A 14,306-nucleotide genomic window follows, 5' to 3' on the forward strand; every position below is an offset into this window, starting at 1 on the left:
TAACACTGGCATAGGGCTCAAGCGAGGACTGCAGGAGATAATCCAGGTAAAGCTGGGACAGAGCCCTTCGCCTGATACACAGTAGGTGCCCAATAAAGGTGACAGAATCCAGATCAACACTCCTCCTCCCTACCACTTCTACCTCCTGGCCTCCCTTCCCACCCCTTCTTCTCTCCTACCTCCAACTGCCTGGCCCACAGGCAGACCTGGGCTGAGAAGCCACAAGGCCAGTCTGTGAGAGCCAATGTCCTTTCCCAAGTGGACACCAAGGGAGGCTGAGGCCCCCCGGGTCTCTGGAGAGCCCGCAGCCCTGTTCCTTCCTGGAGCTCCTCTGTCTCCTCCTAAAGTTGTGGGGGGTTGTCTCCTGCATGGAGAGCTCTCTTCCTACCTCCTGCCCTGCCTGGGTCTCTGGAGGAAGGGGAGCTCTAGCAGCTGATGCCAGGAGGAAGGGTACTCCAGCTGGAAGAGAGTCATTGGCTTTTCCTCAGGAATCTCTGACCTCTGCATGTGGTTTCCAAAGGGTGCCTGTCTCCATTTTGATCATGCTGTATTTGACCAGGGAGGGGTGAATTGGGCTAGGAGTGGGGGCTTGTCCCTCAAGAGCAAGGGAGGGCAAAGAGAACCAGGTAGGTGTGTGGTGGGGGGGTATGCAGGGACATCATCCCACCTCTACTCCCTAGGAAGCACCACAGCTTCTCCCTAAGGTTGGCTTTGGGTGCTATGGGAAGAGAAGCTTCCATGGCCCTCCAACTCCACATGAAGGGGTCATCATGGAAGGGATGTGGCATGTAGCTGGCTTGTGGCACAGGACAGCATGGAGGGGGCTGAGGGCCTTTTTCATGTCAATCAGGGTGGTCTCTACCCTTCTCAGCATTCTGGATAAGTGCCTGGAAATACCTGAATGAGTGAATGTCAGGTGAAGGGACCATGCTGGTTTAAGTAACCAAACAAGATCACACAAGCAATCATTAACTACAATCAGGTATCCACTCCAAATGCCAGGAAGAATGGCATATAATGCCACCACTGTATTCTTAGCCCTTGTGGAGGAGCCCCAAGTGAAGACTGAGAATAATGGGGCAATCTCATCCAGTACCCTCATTTTACAGAGGAAAGCAGGACTCAGTAAAGGGATCTGATGGACCAAGGCCACAGGGTGAGGCAGGGCAGCTGAGGACATGGCCTCCAGCTCTCAGTCCAGTGCTCTTCCCCATCCACATCTTAAATCTGAAGGGACATTTTCAGGCCTCTTGTCCGCTCCCAGCAGAGCCGACATGGCTTCTGGGGAATGGGGTGGCATTTGGTGAGGGAGTCCGGAGGGCTGCTGAAAGAGGCTTTCCTTGAAGAGAGAAAAGCAGAGGGGGCTGGTGAGGTTTCTTAACTCCCTCTCCCGCCCCAGCACACATACAAACACACAGTGGCAGGAATTTTATTTCCAAATGCCCTTCTCTGGGGAGCTTGCTGTTTCCCAGGAGACGCCTGGTGGAGATGCCCCTTCCTGCCAGCCTCCCTGGCAGCCACTAGGCGGCTGTGGCTCCCTTTTCTGCCTAGAGACGCCACAGCAAGGGTCCCACGTGGTTTGTATTAATAGGAAGTGAAGACCAGGCCTATAAGCGCTGAGGATGGAGCAGGCCAGCCAGGGGTGGATGAGCAGCCAGGCCAGTGTGTAGACTGAGGCAGCCTCTCTCAGGGTCACATTGATCAAGGGCCCTGGGCAGTCTGGCATGCCTAGATACATGTGCTGACCGGCCTCTGGTCATCAGAGGAAAAAACAATCCTCCCTGACATCTTTTTTCCCAAACTGGGAATGTTTTGTGTTTTTATCTTGAATATAAAAGTAATACATGATTGTTACAAAAATAGATAATTCCAACAAAACAGAATGAACAAAAGCTCCAGACTTATATTTTAGGATCTGTCTTTTCTCATAAGAAAGAAATTAGCTGGGATGCCTAGATGGCTCAGTGGTTGAGTGTCTGCCTTTGGCTCAGGGTGCGATCCCCGGATTCAGGACAGAGTCCTGCATTGGGCTCCCTGTGGGGAGCCTGCTTCTCCCTCTGCCTATGTCTCTGCCTCTGTGTGTGTGTGTCTCTCATGAATAAATAAATAAATAGAAAGAAAGAAAGAAAGAAAGAAAGAAAGAAAGAAAGAAAGAAAGAAAGAAAGAAAGAGGGATCCCTGTGTGGCGCAGCGGTTTAGCGCCTGCCTTTGGACCAGGGCGCGATCCTGGAGACCCAGGATCGAATCCCACGTCAGGCTCCTGGCATGGAGCCTGCTTCTCCCTCTGCCTGTGTCTCTGCCTCTCTCTCTCTCTCTCTCTCTGTGACTATCATAAATTAAAAAAAAGAAAGAAAGAAAGAAAGAAAGAAAGAAAGAAAGAAAGAAAGAAAGAAAGAAAGAAAGAAAGAAAGAAAGATTAGTCCTGGCTGAAACGGCAAGAGTCTGCTCTGTTCAGGAAGGAGGGGAAAGGTATCATGACATTGTGGAAAGTTCTAGACTTTCAGAGGTCCTCCTGAAGCAAATATCCTTGTATTGGAGAGACTGACATATGTATCTGTCTGTTTTCCCCTCAGAAGATCAGCAGTTTCAGAGTGGAGTTCTTACTCTGTTGTTATTCCCACTCTTCCACCTTCTGGGTGCACCATGCTGCCCCAGTGTGGTCACCCAAGAAATATGGGTTGGAAAAATAAATTGATGAACTTACAGATAAGGAACAGACCCAGAGATAGACACTGAGTAGCCACAGTGACCCAGATCATGTTCACAACGATTGCCACAGCTCTGGAAAAAAAAAAAAAAAAAAAAAAAAACCTGGCTTCAGGGACGCCTGGGTGGCTCAGTAGTTGAGCATCTGCCTTCTGCTCAGGGTATGATCCCAGGATCTGGGATCGAGTCCCCACATCGGGCTCCCTGCGAGGAGCCTGCTTCTCCCTCTGCCTATGCCTCTGTCCCTCTCTCTGTGTGTCTCTCATGAATAAATAAATAAATATTTTTTTAAAATTGGCTTCAAATTCTCCACCAGCTCCCTCTTTCCCAGGGCTAAAGGGGAGCTAAGGTTGGAGTTAGCCACAAAGGATAAGCCTACAGAAGAAATTTCCTAGGTCTGGTCCTTGGACAGAACAGCACTGAGGCAGTAGAGGGAGACTGTCAGGTCTGGTAGAAAGAGAGGCTCCACCAGAGAGGGATGGGGTGGAGGAGAGCCTGATGTGAATTTAGAAATTAAATCCATGCCATGCCAATGAGGTGAAGAGCAGTTTTGCCCTTCTACTTTGACATGGAAGCAGATCTGACTGGAAGGTTCCAGGTCATCTTCCAGTTAAGAAGGGATTTATGGAGGAGACTTACCTCCTTCAAGGAGAGAGGAGGGATTCATCCAACACAGCAGCAGGGATGGAAGGCAGCAACCCCCCCATCTCCCTTTCTTCTCCTTGCCAGAGAACTTAGAGTCCTGCCATCAACATATTATCCCATTTAGCTATTGATAATTGTCAAGGAGGTCTTAACCCCATTTTACAGATCAATAAACCAAGGCTAAAAAAGGTAAAGTTACTTGCCCAAGTCACAAACTAAATGGCAGAACCAGGAAGACCCTCCAATCTACAGGCCCCAGGCACTCGCCACTGAGGCCTCACCTCAACACTTGGTTTCTTAGGGAGCCATGAGTCTGTGGCCAGACCACCCGCTGCTAGATTTGGGCACAGGTTCTCTAACTCACAGAGGCCCCGGGCCTTTCTTCGAGCTCAGATCCTTGTCGTGTCCTGTGCTGTGTGGGCAGGCCCCGTCCCTGCTTCCCCAGGGAGGCACGGGATAAGACACGAGCCACCCGGGTTTGGCCCACGCGATCAACGCTCCTCGAAGATGCCACCTTTCTCATTTTGCCAAGGCTTGTTCTCCTCAAGTTCTCAGTCCATCACTGTATTCTCTCCCCATCCCGAATCCTCCATACCCTTTTGGGGAAGGTGCAAAACCTTTGCTGAGGGCAGACCCCAAGGCCCGCAGCGTTCAAGGCCCAGGGCGGGCGCCGTGGGCCATTGCAGGGGACCCAGCCGGACACCGCTCGGCTCCTCCCTGGGTCTCTCCCCGCCCACCAGCGGGGGCAAAGGCTGGCCCGGCCCTCTTTCCTTGGTCTGGCCGCAGCGGGGCACCGAGGGGCCGGCAGCCCGAGGAGCGGCTGGGGGCGAGGGCCGGTGCAAGGGCCCGCAGATGCCGCCTCGGCCCCCCTTCCCTGTCCGGGGCCCCCACGGTGTCGGGGAGCAGGAGGAATCAATCAGGATAATGAAGCCGCAGCCTGCCACGCACCGCGGGGGCACTGAAGAGCCGGGGCCGGTGCCAAGTCCGCCAGACGGTTCGGAGGAGCCGAGCCCGGCGTGGCCCGGCGGCGGCGGCGGCGGCGGCGGCGGCGGCGGCGGCTGCGGCAGAGGAAACCCGGGACGGCGCGCGGAGTCCGGACGCAGCTCCGCGCAGGTCCTTGGCAACCGCGCCTTGGCAACCGGGACGCCCGAGAGGAATCTTAAAGCTGCAGCATCTCCTTTCCTCGCCGCCGCCGCCGCCGCCGCCGCCTCCGCCTCCTGGATCTCAGGCCGAAGGGTCGTGCCCAGAGGGTCAGTGGTGGGAGTCAGGCCCCGTGCCTCTCGGGACTTGGGGTCCAACTCATGCCCTCACTTCTTTATTTATTAAATGTAGATTGAGCCTACGTGCCCAGGCACGGATTAGGCACTGGGGAGGGGAAGGGGGCTGTGATAAAAAATGAACAAAGTCCTGCCAAGAGGAGTTCACAGTCTAGCGCGCAAGGCAGACCAGACTGGCTGAGGTGAGCAAACCCCTATATTACCCAGGATGAAAAGGTTTCGGCTGGAGGGCCGAGGGGCTGTAACAAAATAATCCTGCAGCACCTGCTTTACTCTAGGCCTAGACTGTGCTATTATCTTCCCAAAGGCCCTGTGAGATGGGTATTATTGCCATCACTGTCATTCTCAATCCCATTTTAAAGATGAAGAATCAAGGCCCAGAGAGGTAAAGGGACTTACCCAAAAATCTGATTTTATGCTTCTGACTCTGGCCAGTTTTCATTACAGCATGATAACTGGAAGGTTAGACCTGAGTGAGGACTTCCCAATACAAATCACATAGGAAGTGAGGAAAAAGGTAGCTGAAGGAAGAGATGGGTACTTCTCCCTTCTGCTGCCCACTAGTTGGACTCTGTCTGCCCTGTCCTCACAGGCAGACCTATATGTGAGCAAAGACAGTTAGAAGAGGTGACCTCCAGAGGCCCCTCTGGTTCTGCAATTTGATGTCTCCTGCCTGAAGTCCAGGCACTGTGCCACCCTTCTGGGCACCAGTAGTTGGCAGGGGGCTGCAAACTGGGGGAGATTCCAGGCTTCTGAAACAAGAGGTCAGGGGTGATGGGGGAGGATTAAAGGGGTGGGAAGGGGCTTTGGCAAAAGAAAGCCTGAGTCAGTATCATTAGGAAGACTGGGCTTCACCTTCCCTTCTCTTGTCCACCTATCTTTCTTTTTCTGCACATCCATTCAAGTAAGAAATTTGTGCCAGGGCGTGGGATAGGCTCAGAGACCATTGGAAGGCAAAAATCATGCTGGTTTTATAGCCAGATTTATCTGGTTTCAAATCCTGGCTCTGTCACTTATCAGCTATATGAGTTTGGGCAAGTGATTCAATCTCCCTGAGCCTCATTCAGTTTCCTCATCTGTAAAGTAGAGGCATTAATACCTACTTTTCAGGACACCTGGGTTGCTCAGGCTAAGCATCCAACTCTTGGTTTTGGCTTAGGTCCTGATCTCATGGGTCATGAGATCCAGCCCTACATCGGGCTCTGCACTCAGCAGGAGTCTGCTTGGATAGTCTCTCCCTCTGCCCCTTCCCCACTTGCTCTCTCTAAAATAAATAAATAAATCTTTTTAAAAAACTACTTTTCAGGGCTATTGCAAGATTTAAATGCGTTGAGAAAAATGTACGTATGGTGTCTAACACATGGTAGATGCTTAACAAATGGTAATTTTTTTAATTTAATTTATTTTTTTAAGATTTTATTTATTTATTCATGAGAGACACACACAGAGAGAGAGAGGCAGAGACACAGGCAGAGGGAGAAGCAGGCTCCATGCAGGAAGCCCAATGCAGGACTCGATCCCAGGACTCCAGGATTATGCCCTGAGCTAAAGGCAGACACCCAACTACTGAGTTACCCAGGCATCCCAACAAATGGTAATTTTATTTTATTTTATTTTATTTTTTTCGCCCGCCCCCAAATGGTAATTTTAAAGATGTCTTTGTTTATTTTGATAGTTTGACAATGGCTCCCAAAGAGATGTCCACCTCTTAATTCCTGGAACCTATGAATGTTACCTTATCTGGAAAAAAAGATCTTTGCAGATGTGATTAAGAATCTTGAGATGCAGAGATTATCCTGGATCATCTCAGTGGGCTCTAAATGCCACCACAAGTGTCCCTGTAAGAGAGGCCAAGGAAGATTATACACACAGAGAAGAGTAAAGGTAATGTGAAGACAGAGGCAGAAATTGGAGTGCTGTGGTCACAAGCAAAAACTACCAACAGCCACTAGAAACTGAAAGAACAGATTTTCCCTTAGGTTCTTCAGAGAGAGCACAGTCCTTGATTTTGTCTCAGTGAAACTGATGTTGAACTACTGGCTTCCAGAAATGTAAGAGAATACATTTCTGTTTTTTTAAGCAACCAAGGTTGTGGTCATTTGTTACAACAGCCTTGGAAAACTAATACATTTACAGTGGAGATTCCATCTTGAACAAAACCCAGTACCTTCCCTCTAGGAATTCACAGTCTTAAGGGATGAGAGAAGTAAACAGTGCATAGGGATGCCCAGAAGGTAGAAGAGTAAGATAGGGGCTAAAGCAGGAAGGGCATTCCAAGCAGAAGAAACAGGTAAAGGAGTAGAGAGAACATTGTCTTCAGGAGACTCCACATTTGGGATGGCAGGTGTGTTGGCATATGGGGCATGGCATGATAGAACTGCTGAGGTGGGTGGCATAGACAAGAGGGCCAAGTAGCCTCCACCCCAGACTGGAACCAACCCCTCCATCTCCTGCTGCACTGGGCCCCAAATCAGAAGACCCTAAACTATCAGTACTGGTCAGAGGCTTAGAGACCATCCAATCCAGTCCTCCCATTTCATACACAGGGAAATTGAGGTCCACAGAGAGTCCATCCAGGGAATAAGCTATAACAAGACGGTTGCATTCTGACTCTCTCTTGAGCCTGAGTGTCCCATGTCTTAGGATCTCAGGGATGTTGCCTGTGGTCCTCTGTAGCCCACATCCCAAAATCACAAGCCTGGTGGTCTCTAAACAAAGAGGGAGTGATTTGCATATTATTTGCATGTTGCTAATTAAATGAGAGAGGCAGATTCACTTAGCCTTCTCCCTTCATGCCCCTCTGTCCTATGTCACTCTCATTGAGTCCTTCTTCATCCCATTGCTTTTTTTTTTTTTTTTTTTTTTAATAGGTATCATGCCCAGCATGGAGTCCACTGGGGAGCTTGAACTCACAACCCTGAGATCAAGAGCCAGATGCTTAACTGATTGAGCCACCCAGACACCCCTGGCCTTCTTCATCCATCTCTTGACCTCAGAAATTTCTCCCATAATTCCAGCCCAAGCCTCACCCCTCAAGGACTTTTACGCAGTCCCAGCACAATCCCAACTGTATTTAGCGCTTGATCCTGCATGGAAAAAGTACCTGCTGGGTCTTTGGTATATCTAGTCTAGGTGGAGGATCTTGGAGCAGGTTATGGTAGAAAGGGAGGTGGTGGGTGTTCCAGCTTAAGATTTTCTCTGGGAGTGGGGAATGGTGAGCTTTGTCTCCCTGTAGTCCAGGGGCCATCTGAATGGGGCTATGGAGTGGGGGAGGAGGGTCCTCCTTGGGGATCTAGTGGGCAGGTGCCAGCTGCATGCCCCAGGCCTGCCCCAAGCCTCTTGGCTGGCAGCCATACCAGTCTGTGAAGGAGCTGGCTTCTTTGAGGGAGGCGGATTCCTGGAGGAAGCTCAGGAAGCATCCTTGGCCTGGCAGTCTAACATGGGTAAGGCTGAGGTTACGAGAGTTACTGTGGATCCTCCAATGGGGACAGCACATCCAGATTCCTGAGGCTGTCATCAACCCAGCTCAGGAAGTTGTGAAGCACTCTACTAACCTAAGCAGTGTTTCCTTGTGGGTAGCCACTCAGTAAATGTTTTCTGATAATGAGGGGCCACCTAACTCCTGGACGCAGGTAAGGAGGAAAGTGGGTCACAGAGAGGCACAGATTCTGCCTCTCTCACCTCCCATTAGCTTCCTCTTCCCTCTGAAATCAAGTCTATGCCCAGCACCTCTCCCAAATGAGATGTCTGAGCCTGTCATCTGATGGCCACCAGAGAAGGAAACACACTATAGCCGGGAAGGTGCATAGCATGAGCACAGGTACCCAAACCCCTATCCTGGCAGAGTTGCTGTGGGGCTGTCACCACCATGGCTGACTCAAGCTAGCTACCAGGACCTGGGAAACATTGGTGCATTAGGATTCATGGGAAAAGCTGGGGCACAGCTTAAGCTAACAACTTGCAGAAACCAACGTGATTAGGGCAATGGTCTGGATGTGGGAAGACTGCCCTGTATGTGTGAATCATTCTTCTCCATGCATGGGTGATAAGTGAGCTGTCTGTACACGTGCTCCAGGGGGCCTCAGCAAGCATCCTGACCTGCATGCACATATGCCGGCATGCGCAAATGTACAATGCATGAGTGTCTTTATTGAATCCCATCTTCCCTCTTCTCTGCTCTGGGTCTTCTCATTTCCTGGTAAAATGGGAAGTGAGGTACGAATGTCAATTTTACCATCCCCAAACCTGCTCCTTTGTGTTGAAGGTCCCTACCTCCATTGGCCCATGACAGCAACTGGTGGATTCCTTGTGGGTTCTGAGCTGAGGGATCCCAGCTCCTTATTGGCTTAGATGACCATCTTGCATCAATTCCTCTGCCCTGGTAACTCCCTCATCCCCTAGTGTGTCCCATGCCTCGTCTGTATCTAGTGTCCAAATCAAGGGGAGAAGTGGGAGGAGGTAGGGTGATGTTACAGGAGTGGGAGTAGGAAGGGTGGATCAGATACTGCTCGATTTTGCCTGGGTCCCTCTGGAGCACTGCTGCTCATTTAAAATTCCGATTTAAAGCCGAGCGGCTCTTTAAATTTCCACATTAGCATGCCGCCCTGATGCCAGGCCAAGATGTTGGGATGGATTTGGCAGGAACGCCTCCAACAGCAGCAAGCAGCAGCATTTGCCAGCAATAAAACAACGCATGAATAAAAGAAGGCCAGCTTGGCAGCAGCAGCAGCCCAGGTAGCTGGTTGAGCTCAGTAGGGGCCCTCATATTTGGGGGCTCAGAGGCATGAAGGCTTGTGCAGGGGCATGGTGAGGGTAGGCCTCTGTAGCTGTCTTGCCCCCCTCACCCTCAATCTGTGCCTGCAGTGGAATCTGGGGTGAGGTCCCAGGCAGGATTGGGGGTTTTCCCTTGTGCCTGTCTCACCTCCCTCCCTCCAGGCTTATCTTCTTCAAGGAGACAGATGTTGCCTTTGATGAGGACATAGGAACTTGGCCCAGAGCCTGAGTTGTCCTACTTCATTACGGGCCCAAAGAACAGGTGGGGTCAGAGAGAGCAACACTGCCTAGAGTGGCTTCCAGATCCATGAGTGCTGAGTACTTGGGTGTTAAGGTGCACTCTCAGGACAAGGAGGCTGGGTTAGAAGACATTGTGAGGACTGGGTATTGATGCTGTGCTGGGCTGGAAAGATGCTCTGGGATGGGCAGTTGGCTAGAATGGGAAATGGTCAGGGAGAGCAAGGGGCTGCCAAGCCTGGTCTAACATTAACTTTCTGCAGGTTTAGATATTGTTTCAGGTCAGATGACAAGGGCAGCAAAGAAGTCAGATAAAGCCCCTGGGCTGAATGCTGGGCACCTCCCAGAGGTCATTTTGTACACTCTCTGCTTCCCAGGGTCTAGAGAGTATAGCTCCAAAGGATGTGAGGCTGCAGGCTCCTGGGTTCCTCTGCTACAATCACCTGGCTGAGGCTCATCAACATCACCCCAGACATTTCAAGGAACAAGCAGATGTCTTGTTTGTCTTGCTCTCACCATGTATTCCTCCCACTTGGTCAAACGATCTCTTTCCCTGAAGTCCAGGGGAAGAGGACAGAAGCAAACAGAGGAGTGGCAACAGATGGTCTCTATAGTCTCAGCTAAGGCAGAAAAGAGGAGTTTCCTGCAGAGCACCCTTTCCTAATAGAACTCCTCTCCTCCAGCTCACTGGTGATTGCAGGCCCCAAATGGAGAGAAGTTATTGGGACTTTGAATTCTCTCCACCCCTGGAGGAGCTGGAGAGCATATATGCAGTTCCAGGTGCTGGAAAGGCAAGGCCCCATATCCTGGAACTTAGTTTACTCCTGTCCTGATGTTTTTATTTCTTCCCCAAGGAGAATGAGATGGCCTGACTTCCCAGGCACCCTGTTTTTTCTCTGGTCCACACATCAAGGGTAGGTCAGCTCTAGGGTGAGGAAGTGGCTAAGAAGCTGAGTTTAGGCCAGAGTGATGTCCTTTCATCATTTATTTATTCATTCAAGAAATATTTACCAAATAGCTGCTTTATGTGAGGCACTGTGCTGGGCACTGGAGCACATTGGTGAGTATCAACAGAAGTGGTCAATGTCCTCATGGAACCTTCCATCTGGTGGGGGAAACAGGATTATTATTCAAATGACTGCACAAATAAGTGACATCACTGTGCTAAATGCTCTGAAAGAAGAATATATAGTACCATGAAAGTATATAATCAGGGGACTTGGCTGAGTCCAAGGAGTTGAGGATAAGCTTGCAGAGGAGACAGAGAAAGAGCAGCCAGAGTGGTAGGAGAACTGGCAGTGAAATCACAGAATCAAAGAAGTTGGTCAACTGTGCCGAGAGATGCTGAGAGCTCATGAGACACCTATTCACCCTAACTCTTCACCTGCTAGTTGTGAGTACAGGTATGAAAAGGCTCTGGCATTGTGCCTGGCTCACAGTTGGTGCTCTGTAATGTTAGCTCCCTCCATCCCCCCTCAAGCTGAGCCTCCCTCTAGGGACCCCAGATTTCTGGAACAAAGGAGCTGCCTAGTCTCAGCATCCTCTGTCAATTCAGGCCCCAAGTTCCAGCCATCCAGTCCTCAGTGAGGGATTCTGGGCTGCTCCCTGCCTCTCCACATTGGTGCCTTCACATGGAGCCCTACCATTCCCTATGTCCTCCTTTGCATTGTTCTTCCATGAAGAGGGGCTGGGGTCTAGGTGTCAGAGAAAGATGTCATTCTGGCTCTGCTTCTGGGCTGAGTCTGAGAAGGGAAGGGTGTTGGAATCCTCAGCAGCTCCTAAAGCTGCCCGGGGTGAATCTGAGTGTCTTAGGTAGGGAGCGGGAGTAGTGGGGAGATGGGAAGGGGGGCTGCCCACCCAAGGCGGCGTAGAGCCCAGAGCCTTTTCCATCGCAGACACCCCATCTGTCTCCCACAGAAGGCTCGGGTTGGAGGAGGTGCCGAAAAGGGGGGTATGGAGGGTGAAACTGTACAGTCTGTGATCTAGCATGACGACAGTGAAGGTGCTGCTGACTGGGAGGGTCAGGGTGGGGTGTCGGCTGGGAGAACTAGAGGTCAGAAGCTGGGACTGGAGGTAGGGAAGATGACAGGAATACTCTGTGCTACTTTCTCTATAAAGCCCTGTGTTTGATTTTGATTTATAGCTTCTCACTTGACTGGCCACAGGGCAAAGACTCACACCCCTCTGGCCAACAAACTACTGGTGTTCCTAAGCCAAGGCCAGGGCTGGATTCATGATGCCTCCCCCTCCCAGCAGTCAGACCTTTTCCAGACCTTACAATAATATTTATTTAAATCTGGCAGTTTCCAGAGTGTTTCCTCTCATATATCACTTTATCTTTTTTAAAAAATTGTATTTACTTATTTATTTGAGAGAGACTGAGAGTGAGAGAGCACAAGCAGGGGGAGTGACAGAGGGAGAGGGAGAAGCAGGCTCTCCCTGAGCAGAGAACCCAATGTGGGGCTCAATCCCAGGACCCCAGACAGAGGGGAGACCCTAAGCCAAAGGTAGATGTTCAACTGACTGAGCCACCCAGGCACCCCTCCATATTGTTTTAATTGGTCCTACTGAAGTCTAGGGCGGTAAACATTATTCTTGATCTATAGGGGAAGCAACAAGGAGTTTATTTTGTTTTTATTCTTTTTTAGAAAGAGTACATATGTGCAAGCTGGATAGGGGGAGTGGGGGGAGCAGCAGAGGGAGACAGAGAATCTTAAGCAGACTCCATGCCTGGCTTGGAGGTGGGGCGATCTCAGGACCCTGAGATCATGACCTGAGCTGAAATCAAGAAATGGATGCTTAACTGAGGCCACCCAGGCAACCCAACAAGGGGTTTAAGAGATTAAATGAATAACTTGGATCACAGGAGAGTAAGAAGAGGGGGCCTTAACCCATGTTTTTTTTTTGTTTGTTTGTTTTGTTTTGTTTTTTAAGAGAGACACACAGAGAGAGGCAGAGACACAGGCAGAGGGAGAAGCAGGCACCACGCAGGGAGCCTAATGTGGGACTCAATCCCAGAACTCCAGGATCACACCCTGAGCCCAAGGCAGACACTCAACCTCTGAGCCACCCAGACATCCCTAACCCATGTGTTCTGATATGCAGCCACTAGGCTATCCTTAGGCCTTCCTTCCCCCTCATTTTTGGTGATACTATACAGCCCCCACTGCTGGGTCAGGTTGGGGTTTCCTAGTAGATAACTCAGAATTCTTTCCCTGTGATTGACAAACTCTGGGAGATAACCCAGGTCTGGTGGACACACACCTATGCAGCCCCCACTCCTGGAAACCCACATCCAGACACTAGGAAACTGGACATCCCCAGAAGGATGGGCCTCTCACATACAGAAATGGTCAGGAAAAGCAGGCAAGGCAGGGAGTGGGGGGTGAAAACTGCCAGCCCAGTTAGTGGTTCTGTTAAGAGTCCACTCCAGGTCCTAAGTAGACCCTTGGGGATCCCTGTGGATATCCCTTTCCCACATTCCAAGTTCTAAGTACTTTTCCCCCCTCTGCCTATATTTAAGAGAATGTGATTCTACAGCTTCCCTATCTACTCCAGTCTTTTCTCCCACTCTTCCCTGTTTAGAAGTTCTTCCTCGGATGTAACTTTATTTCTTCAGGCTGCAGCTTAATCCTTCTAAAAGCCCTCTAAAACAGGTGCCAAGGGAACCTAAGACAGGACTTGGGTTATTAAATATAAATAGACAGGGGAGGGGAACTGAATATAGACAGATATTTTATCTCTCAGTCCCTGCAAGTTATTGGGAAGAAGGCACTAGTGGTTGCTAAGCAACAGGTCTCCATAGAGGACAAGGCACAGAGGAAAAAGCCTCTTTTGAATAGTGAGGTGAGAGGGTAGGGAAGGTGGGGGTCAAAAGGCTATGGACTGGCAGGCAGGACCTCAGGAATGATTGGTTTGTCTTCCAAGAACAGCACCATTCCCCCAGGCCTTAGGAAACTCCGCCTATACAGCCTTCCCAATTGGTGGAAGGAGGAAGGCCTCAGGCACTCCTCCCTTCCTACCAGGAGGAGGGAACCTGGTTTCCACAGAAACCCAGAAACAATCCTGGCCTTATTTTGCTTATGGCTTTTTTGTAACCCCCTCATGGAGCACCAACTATCATGGTCTCCTTTCTCTGACCCCCAACTTCCGATTTGAGGGGGAGGGCCCATAGAAGGTTAAGGGTGGGAGGGAATGCCATTGAGCTGGCCTCACTGGGCCCTGAAGTGACCTAATAAGACTCTAAAGAGGGAGTGACTTTTAGGGGAAAGGGCTTTCAAATGTCCTCTGACCTCTGCATCTCCTAAGGGGTTGCAAAAAGCATGGGCAAATAGTGGCATCAGATGCAAATTCTGTGTCCAGGCTTGCTTTCTAAAGAGCGACTACAGGCTGGGTTTGAAGGTTAGGGGAGAATGAGGGGGCAAGGTCTTTTGTGCCCCTTGGCCACCCAGACCCCTATCTTCTTTGACCTGAAGTCCACTGTCGTCAAGACCAGAGAATGGAGATATAGAACATTAACGTATGTCAAGTATAAGTGAGTGGCACCGAGGGGCATAATCTGTTTTTCTAATATGACCACAAGCAGAGTGTTAGGAGAATTAGGCCGACAGCTGCTGGTGCCCCCCCCTTCTACCCCCCCTCCTCGCTCTCCCTCTCCCTTCCTCCTCG

The 14,306-nt window shown here is 50.5% G+C and overlaps 1 protein-coding gene and 2 long non-coding RNA genes across 14 annotated transcripts in view; 1 reads left to right on the forward strand and 2 right to left on the reverse strand.

The window, feature by feature from the left end:
• Positions 1–994: 994 nt before the first annotated feature.
• Positions 995–4,464, reverse strand: LOC112655426 (uncharacterized). Of its 2 annotated transcripts, none has more exons than XR_004818936.2 (3): positions 4,300–4,464; positions 2,705–2,781; positions 995–1,339 (listed from the first exon to the last, which is right to left on the reverse strand). It is a non-coding gene; the product is annotated as an uncharacterized LOC112655426 (long non-coding RNA). The 2 variants fall into 2 exon arrangements; XR_003133660.3 differs by lacking the exon at positions 4,300–4,464 and adding an exon at positions 3,346–4,280.
• Positions 4,444–10,560, forward strand: LOC112655451 (uncharacterized). The gene is made up of 3 exons (XR_003133678.3): positions 4,444–4,810; positions 6,304–6,512; positions 7,499–10,560. It is a non-coding gene; the product is annotated as an uncharacterized LOC112655451 (long non-coding RNA).
• Positions 10,561–10,593: 33 nt separating this feature from the next.
• The window catches only part of CDK12 (cyclin dependent kinase 12), a 79,423-nt gene continuing 75,710 nt past the window's right edge, over positions 10,594–14,306 (reverse strand). For all 11 annotated transcript variants that reach the window (XR_004818547.2, XR_004818545.2, XR_004818544.2 and 8 more), the window contains one exon: positions 10,594–10,743. The gene's annotated coding sequence lies outside the window, so the exon portion shown is untranslated. The remainder of the gene's footprint in view (positions 10,744–14,306) is intronic.

Source organism: Canis lupus, chromosome 9 (genome assembly GCF_003254725.2).
Source record: "Canis lupus dingo isolate Sandy chromosome 9, ASM325472v2, whole genome shotgun sequence".
Taxonomy (NCBI): Eukaryota; Metazoa; Chordata; class Mammalia; order Carnivora; family Canidae; genus Canis; species Canis lupus.